Genomic DNA, 8,654 nt, shown 5'->3' on the forward strand with positions numbered 1-8,654 from the left:
GAGGAATGGGGAGTTATTTCATGATTGTGTTACTCCCTGTTGTTAATGGTCTCTGATGTTTTTGACACCATGGGGGTTATTTACGAAAGGCAAATTCACTTTGCACTGCAAGTGCACTTGAAAGTGCACTTGGAAGTGCAGTCGCTCTAAATCTAAGGGGTAGATCTGAAATTAGGGGAAGCTCTGCTGATTTTATCATCCAGTCATGTGCAAGCTAAAATGCTGTTTTTTATTTTCCTTGCATGTCCCCTTCGGATCTACAGCAACTTTACTTCCAACTGCACTTTCAGTGCTCTTTCAAGTGCACTTGCAGTGCAAAGTGGATTTTCCTTTAGTAAATAACCCCCCATATGTAATTTTTACCTAATTTTAAATTTAGCAATGGCACCCCCCTCATCCATACAAAATTACAACATGCCGCCTGGCTGACACACTTCCTGTCGAAAACACACATAGTACGTTTGACTGTTCTTCCTGCTGCCTTCTTTTACAGGGGCACGGCCACAGGAACACGGATCAGCACCCCTGGGTTATAGTAACTCCTGCATTCCAGACACCTGAAACTCTATTCCTTTTTTCATCCCGTTCCATGAGTACCCCACTGGGGATCCCCTCACTTAAGCAATGGCGAATCGTGAATCACAGGCACAAAAGAACTGGGACACAAGGGCCAAATAACGTGTTCTGTTGATAGGAAACAGAACACCACTCAAGGTGATAGCTAAGTTTGCTGTAGCCCATTATGTCCTATTCTGACTCTAGATCAGGGATATGCAATTAGCAGACCTCCAGCTGTTGCAGAACTACAAATCCCATGAGGCATAGCAAGACTCTGACAGCCACAAGCATGACACCCAGAGGAAGAGGCATGATGGGACTTGCAACAGCTGGAGGTCCGCTAATTGCAGATCCCCACTCTAGATCCTTGTGATAATCTATTTTATCAGTTCTAGGGACAACTGCTTACATCCACATCCTATGTATATACAATACACTACACATTTGACTCTAGATCCTTCTCAGGCATGCACCATGTGGCCTATCTGACAAAAGCAGCTTTTTCTGCCACTGTATCTGATTTCTTCGGAAAGATTTCTGCACTCCTAGAACCTTCTCTTTTTAGGGGTTAGAAAAGCTATGCTTCCTATCACCTTCCTGGCTCTGTTCATGAATCTGATTGATGCAGTGTGAACTAGTTGCCTAGAAGCACCTGATCTTCTGCAGCCAAAACAAGCCCCTATGGCAGTGATGGCGAACCTTGGCACCCCAGGTGTTTTGGAACTACATTTCCCATGATGCTCATGCACTCTGCAGTGTAGTGGAGCATCATGGGAAATGTAGTTCCAAAACATCTGGGGTGCCAAGGTTCGCCATCACTGCCCTATGGGCTCTAAGAGGCTGGTAAACTCAAAAAAACAAATCAAGACTCTCTCTGCACTATAGTGCTAACCCCAATGATAAAACAGTGGGGTTGATTTACTAAAACTGGAGAGTGCAAAATCTGGTGCAGCTGTGCATGGTAGCCAATCAACTTCAAACTTCGGTTTAATTACGTTTTGACAAAAAAAAAAAAAACTGGAAGCTGATTGGCTTCTATGCAGAACTGCACCGGATTCTGCACTTTCAAGTTTTAGAAAATCAGCTAAAGCTGCTGTGCTACAAGTACCCAAAACAACATAAAACAATTATATTTTAGATTTTTATTAGATTTTCCAATTTCCACAAACATAAGCCAGCTGTCAGTGCACTAATGAATAGATGCCTTCAAAACAACAAATATGTGTGTCAATGTATCAAAAGTAACAAACTACAATATCCCACCAAAATCTGTAACCAAGTGCTGTTACTAAGTTAAAAATAGTTTATACAAATGTCCACATTTGCACATCCAGCACAGATTTTTGAGAGGGTGCAAAACAAAAGTGCATACAAAATATAAAAAGATAAGTGCATATGCATACACTGGAATATGGTGGAACTGCTTTATGAGAACACTATACGAATAATGTACACTATTTTAAACTTGATAGCACTTGGTTAAAAATATTGGTGGGATATTGAAGTGTTTGTTGCATTCATTACATTTATTCTGCCTTATCTAATAGCGTTCACAAAGATTTGAAATGTTTAATCAAGATGATCATGATCCTATACAAAAAATCTGACAGCCTGGTTGTACTGAAGTCGATTCAATAAGCCAACAAATATCTGGCAGCATGTTGACTTATTGATAAGCCCTTGCATGTCCATGGTGGTGGTGTTGCGGTGGTTGGAGTAGGGGGAAAATCCCCTTTTTATGCATTTATTGTATACACATCTTGTTTATTAATTATAAGGAAAAGTCTTTTATTGATAGACTGGTGTGCTGTTGTCCAGTTTAGCCCCTTGTGAGTAGCCTACATGATGATGTGGTATTTGCATTTGGTCAGAAGTACCTCTGTTTGGTCACAGCTGTCTGTCTAGTACTGCTATTATCGGAGGTTGTGTCACTCCATGGTCTATTTTCCAAGTATTTACTGCTAGCCACTAGGCATGTGCGCACTTTCGAGTTAGGCTCTGTTGTCCCTACGGCGCATGTGGCGGCGCTGTTCATTCATGCCGTATGGGTATTTTTACACACCATGTTGAGTGACTCCTCCCATTCCGGCCCCCGGGGTGTGTGCCTTCACAGCTGATAGAAGTCAGCCATTTTTTGACGCCACTGTTTCTTCCTATTTAACCACTAGCCTACCAGCGCACGGCAATGTACGTCGGCACAATGGCACGGCTGGGCAAATGGGCGTACAGGTATGTCCCCTTTAAATCGTGGCATTGTGGGTGCGCGCGCGCCCGCCACATGCTCTGTGCCCGCAGCTCCCCTGGACTTGATGTCCTCCGGGGGCCCGCGATCGTGTCACGGAGTGGAAGAACGGGGAGATACCTTTGTAAACAAGGCATTTCCCCGTTCTGCCTAGTGATATGACAGGGATCTACTGCTCACTGTCATCGGGAGCAGTAATCGCTGTCCTGTCAGTGGAAACCCATCCCCCCACAGTTAAAACACCTCCCTAGGACACACTTAACCCCTTTATCGCCCCCTTGTGTTTAACCCCTTTCCTGCCAGTGTCATTTACACAGTAATCAGTGCATTTTTATAGCACTGATCGCTGTATAAATGATTGTTGCTGTGGCATAATCCAGGGAAAACAATGTTAGGTGAGTCTATTTGAGCAGACTGTGATTGCGATTGTGATTATTCATATCAGCGTCATTGAGCTGGGCTCTGTAACTAAAGACTATCTGCATTTATATTTACCTTTTAGATTTTGTTGCCGATGTTGTGACCAGTAAATGTTGATTATATCTGTGGCTGTGCAATCGCATGGTAATTGATGTCAATTATGACACTGGCCTATTGGTAAGTTTGCAACTGAATGTTGTTCATAGGTTGAGCTTTTCTAATTTGCAACCATCTGATTGGTAATTAATACTATTTTCTTGATAATATAGTGTGATTTCTATATTTAGATTTTAGTCTATCCACTGTTTTCTTTGTGGAGGATATCTTGGGTTCCAATAAGCCACTTCACCATTGACTCGCACCTGAATACCATCAAGGTATTTGATTCTGTTGTCCTTATAATCTTAGTGACCCCTACCGCAGGGGCGGATCTGGGGGGGGGGGCAACGGGGCTATTGCCCCCTCCTGAGAATGCAGGTGAGAGTGTGGGCAGCTCTGCGGGTGAGAGAGCGGGCGGGCTGGGCGGCTCGATCGGTGTGCGGGCGAGTGAGAGTCTGAGAGAGCGGGCGGCTCGGTCGGTGAGCGGGCAGGTGAGAGAGCGGTCGAGCAGCTGGGTGGCTGGCCAATCAGGGAGTCGGCGGGTGGGGGAGCAGATTGATGACATCATCTCTCACCGCCCGCCCTGCATCCCTGCAGTTCCGCCCTCACTGTGCAGGCACCTGGGGTCAGCAGAGAGATTACATCATCTCTCTGCTGCCTGACTGGTAATCTGCTGCCTGACTCTCTGAGACACAGCAGGAAAGTGACACAGCAAGTGACAATTGTGGCGGTCAAGTGACAATCCGCATCTGGGGGAAGGCGACGTGGCAAGTGACAATCTGCATCTGGTGACAGGCGATGTGGCAAGTGACAATCCGCAACGTGTGACAGGTGACGTGGCAAGTGACAATCCGCATCTGGTGGCAGGCGACGTGGCAAGTGACAATGCGCAGCGTGTGGCAGGTGACGTGGCAAGTGATAATCCACAACATGTGGCAGGTGACGTGGCAAGTGACAATCCGCATCTGATGACAGGCGACGTGGCAAGTGACAATTCGCAACATGTGACAGGTGATGTGGCAAGTGACAATCTGCATCTGGTGATAGGCGACGTGGCAAGTGACAATCCGCAACGTATGGCAGGTGACATGACAATCCGCAACGTGTGGCAAGTGACACACTCAGGGCTCCCACTGATTCTGCATTATGGTGAGTTGAACTATTTAATTCACAATGAACAATGTAATAATAGAAATAATGCGCTTCAATCATTATGACACCATAACAACCATGGTGCCATGATGATTGAAGTGCCAACACCAGCCATTTTCCTGATAAATTGCCCCCAAAAAAACGTATTTTCTGGCAGTGCCCCTCCCGAGACTAGACTCTGGATCCGCCCCTGCCCTACAGTTAGATTTAAGACGTTGCCATCTGCTATACCATTCATCTCATGTATTTTGTAGTCTTTATAGGAGTTAATTGGATTGCTAGCCAGATTGATTGATACTGTATATTGGTGATTGACCCTTATCCCAGTGTAGTAACACTGGGGATGTTCCTGCCCAGTAAGTAGTGTATTACTATGGTTATGATTGGAAGCTATCGTTTATTATGTTTATTTCTTGGAGGCTGATTTTCTTTTTTCCCCCTTATAGAATGGGGCATTTTTGTCTATTGGCTGATTGATCTAGGGATGATATCACTGATCTAGGCGACTCTGGATAGCACATGGCATGTTACATATATGAGGGCTCTCTCTGATCTGTGAGGGGCACTCCTAGTACATTGTTCTCCATACTACATAAGGGGACTATATTATAAAATGTTTTGCTGCATTTCATATTCACTTTTGGAACATGATGTTTCCCTCCTTTTTCTTTTACACAGAATCTCTCTACTTACAGTCAAGGAAATAAGGTCCTGAGGAAGCATAAAGCGAAACGTCGACCTTTCTGATTTAGCAGTAATAGGAATCCAATATGTTATGTAGATTGTGTGGTTATATTGACGAGAGCTCTGATTTTCTTGTTTTTATCTTGTACTAATTTTTAATTTTGTAATATATTTGTAATAAATTGAACTTCATAAAATTATATAGTGTTCCTTTTCTGGTACCAGTAAAGTCCGCTCAAAATGGCCTATATCTCTTAAACAGGCTTGCAATTGACAGCAGGCAGTGGGCAATCTGTCTATTGGCTAATGATCCACCCTCTGCCTGCTGCCAATCACAAGGGGAACAGACCTGTTAGGGAACTAGTGTCTATAAATCCCCATCAGACTTCACCCCCAGATACAAAGCTCCCTGCCGATGTGCTGTCTGACGGGTGCAGCGGTGGGGAGGAAGCACAGTTACACTGAGGGCAGAGTGTCTGTGTGGACATTCTGGTCTCAGTGGACTTCCACACTCGGTGCAGGCCCCAGATTCATGCAGATGTCTACAACAGGTATATGAGTTTGTGGCCTGTTGTGTGAAGGCACGTCAGAATTCTGAAGAGTGTCTTAGACCACTGTTCATTTTGATGTCAAATTTTGACTTAGTTTTAGTCATAGTCTTTTGACTAAAATGCCATATTAGTTTTAGTTGTATTTTAGTCATCTGAAGTGTGTTAGTTTTAGTCATATTTTAGTAGACTAAAATCTCCAGTACCCACCTGGACTTCTGCTTTCCTCTGAGCTGTCTGTTAAGGCCCCAGCCCCCTGACTCTATCGGCGAGCTGTATTGGCTGAGAGATGCAGGCTCCCTCTGTCTGCTTGATGCCTGGGAGTTCTAAAACCACAGAAGAGGAAATCCTCCGTCGGATTGGTGTCTGTCTGGATGTGACATGGTGAGTGTTTCCTCCTCTCAGGAAGGTAGCAGTGCTCAGCACTGTGTAAAATTACATCCTCCCCAGACCGACCAGTTCTCTGCCCTGCGCACTCCCTCACCCCCATTTACTTCCCCATCCTCACTTGCAGCCTGGCATTACAGCCAATAGAGTTTTCAGTTTTTTGTTTTATTTTATACTTTAACCACTTAAGCCCCGGACCATTTGGCTGCCCAAAGACCAGAGCACTTTTTGCGATTCGGCACTGCGTCGCTTTAACTGACAACTGCGCAGTCGTGCGACGTGCCTTCCAAACAAAATTGACGTCCTTTTTTCCCCACAAATAGAGCTTTCTGTTGGTGGTATTTGATCGCCTCTGTGGTTTTTAGTTTTTGCGCTATAAACAAAAAAATAGCGACAATTTTGAAAAAAACACAATATTTTGTACTTTTTGCTATAATAAATATCCCCAATTTTTTCTTAAAAAAAGCAAATTTTTTCTCAGTTTAGGCCGATATGTATTCTTCTATATATTTTTGGTAAAAAAAAACGCAATCAATTTCTATCGTGACTGCAACATTATGGCGGACAGATCAGACACTTTTGGCGTGATTTTGGGACCATTCACATTCACATATACAGCGATCAGTGCAATTAAAAATGCATTGATTACTGTGTAAATGTGACTGGCAGTGAAGGGGTTAAGTGTGTCCTATGGAGTGATTCTAACTGTGGGGGGGCGTGGCTATGTGTGACACGACACTGATCACCACTCCCGATTACAGGGAGCTGTGATCAGTGTCCTGTCACTAGGCAGAACGGGGAAATGCTTGTATACATCAGCATTTCCCCTTTCTTCCTCTCCGTGAGATGATCGCGGGTATCCACGCAGACATCGAGTCTGTAAGACCCGCGATCACACCCACGGAGGCCGCGGCGCGCACGCCCACAAACGGCTTCTTAAAGGGCAAACCTACAGGTGCGTCAATCTGCCTGTACGTGCCTTTCTGCCAATGTATATCGGCGTGAGCCAGTCGGCAAGCGGTTAAGAACTTCAGTTTTATATGATAAAAAAAACCTTAGTTTATTATATAAAATACAATTTTGAAAAAAAAACAATATTTTTTACTTTCTGCTATAAAACATATCCAATAAAAAATAAATCTTATCTCTTAATAAATGTTGGCCAAAATGTATTCTGCTACATGGCTTTGGTAAAACAAAATCCCAATACGTGTATATTGATTGGTTTGCATGAAAGTTATAGGGGTTGATTTACTAAAGAAAAATAGACTGTGCACTTTTCAAAGTGCAATTGCACTCTGCAAGTGCAGTTGCTCCAGAGCTTAGTAAATGAGTTAAAGCTTCACTTTTCAAAGAATACCCAATCACATGCAAGGAAAATTAAAAAAACAGCATTTTTGCTTGCACATGATTGGATGATGGAAGTCAGCAGAGCTTCTGCTCATTTACTAATCACTGGAGTAGCTGCACTTGCAGAGTACAACTGCACTTTGCAAAATGCACAGCTTTTGTGCCTTTAGTAAATCAACCCCACAGCGTCTACAAACTATGGGATAAATACTGGAATTTTTCATACTAGTAATGGCGGTGATCAGCCACTAATAGCGGGACAGCAGGCACTAACTGACACTTTGTGGGAACTAACTAATTGCCACTGACATCACCAGTGCCATTTTTACAGTGATCAGTGATAATAATGTGCACTGTCACTATACTAATGACACTGGGCAGGAGGGGGTTAACATCTAGGGCGATCAGGGGGTTAAATATGTGCCTAACAAGTGTTTGTGTACTGTGTGCTGCTTTTACTGGGGATCTACTTGTTTTCATTCCCTGCTTAGAAAAAACAACGACACTACATTGTCAAAAGTATTGGGACACCTACCTTTACACACACATGAACTTTAATGGCATCCCAGTCTTAGTCCGTAGGGTTCAATATTGAGTTGGCCCACCCTTTGCAGCTATAACAGCTTTAACTCTTCTGGGAAGGCTGTCCACAAGGTTTAGGAGTGTGTCTATGGGAATGTTTGACTATTCTTCCAGAAGAACATTTGTTAGGTAAGGCACTGATGTGGATGAGAAGGCCTGGCTCACACTCTCCACTCTAATTCATCCCAAAGGTGTTCTATCTGGTTAAGGTCAGGAATCTGTGCAGGCCAGGCATGTACTGACCATTGGGACTAACGGGAGTTTCCCGGTGGGCCGATGGCTCAGTGGGCCAGTTTTAGGGTGTCATTTGGCATGTCTGTCCCAGGTCCCAGGCACCTTCATTCCGGGACAATACAGTGTCCCGGAATGAAACTAACACAGCCAGCCACCCTACCAGCTACATTGTACTAACTGGTTGCTAGGAACGCCTACCGCCTGGTGTCTATCAACCAGTGACATCACACACACACACAGTGAGGCCCCGACATTCAGAGCGGAGGAGGCCTAGTGCTAAACTCCACCCACCTCCTCCTCAATCTTCTCCGGTCCGGCGCTGTGGCATGCTTAGCCTCAGAGGGAAGGACTCGATGCTCTAATCGGGGAGATCGGAGGAGCCTGATGGTCTGATCGGG

This window comes from Aquarana catesbeiana, linkage group LG12, assembly GCF_042186555.1.
Source record: "Aquarana catesbeiana isolate 2022-GZ linkage group LG12, ASM4218655v1, whole genome shotgun sequence".
NCBI lineage: Eukaryota > Metazoa > Chordata > Amphibia > Anura > Ranidae > Aquarana > Aquarana catesbeiana.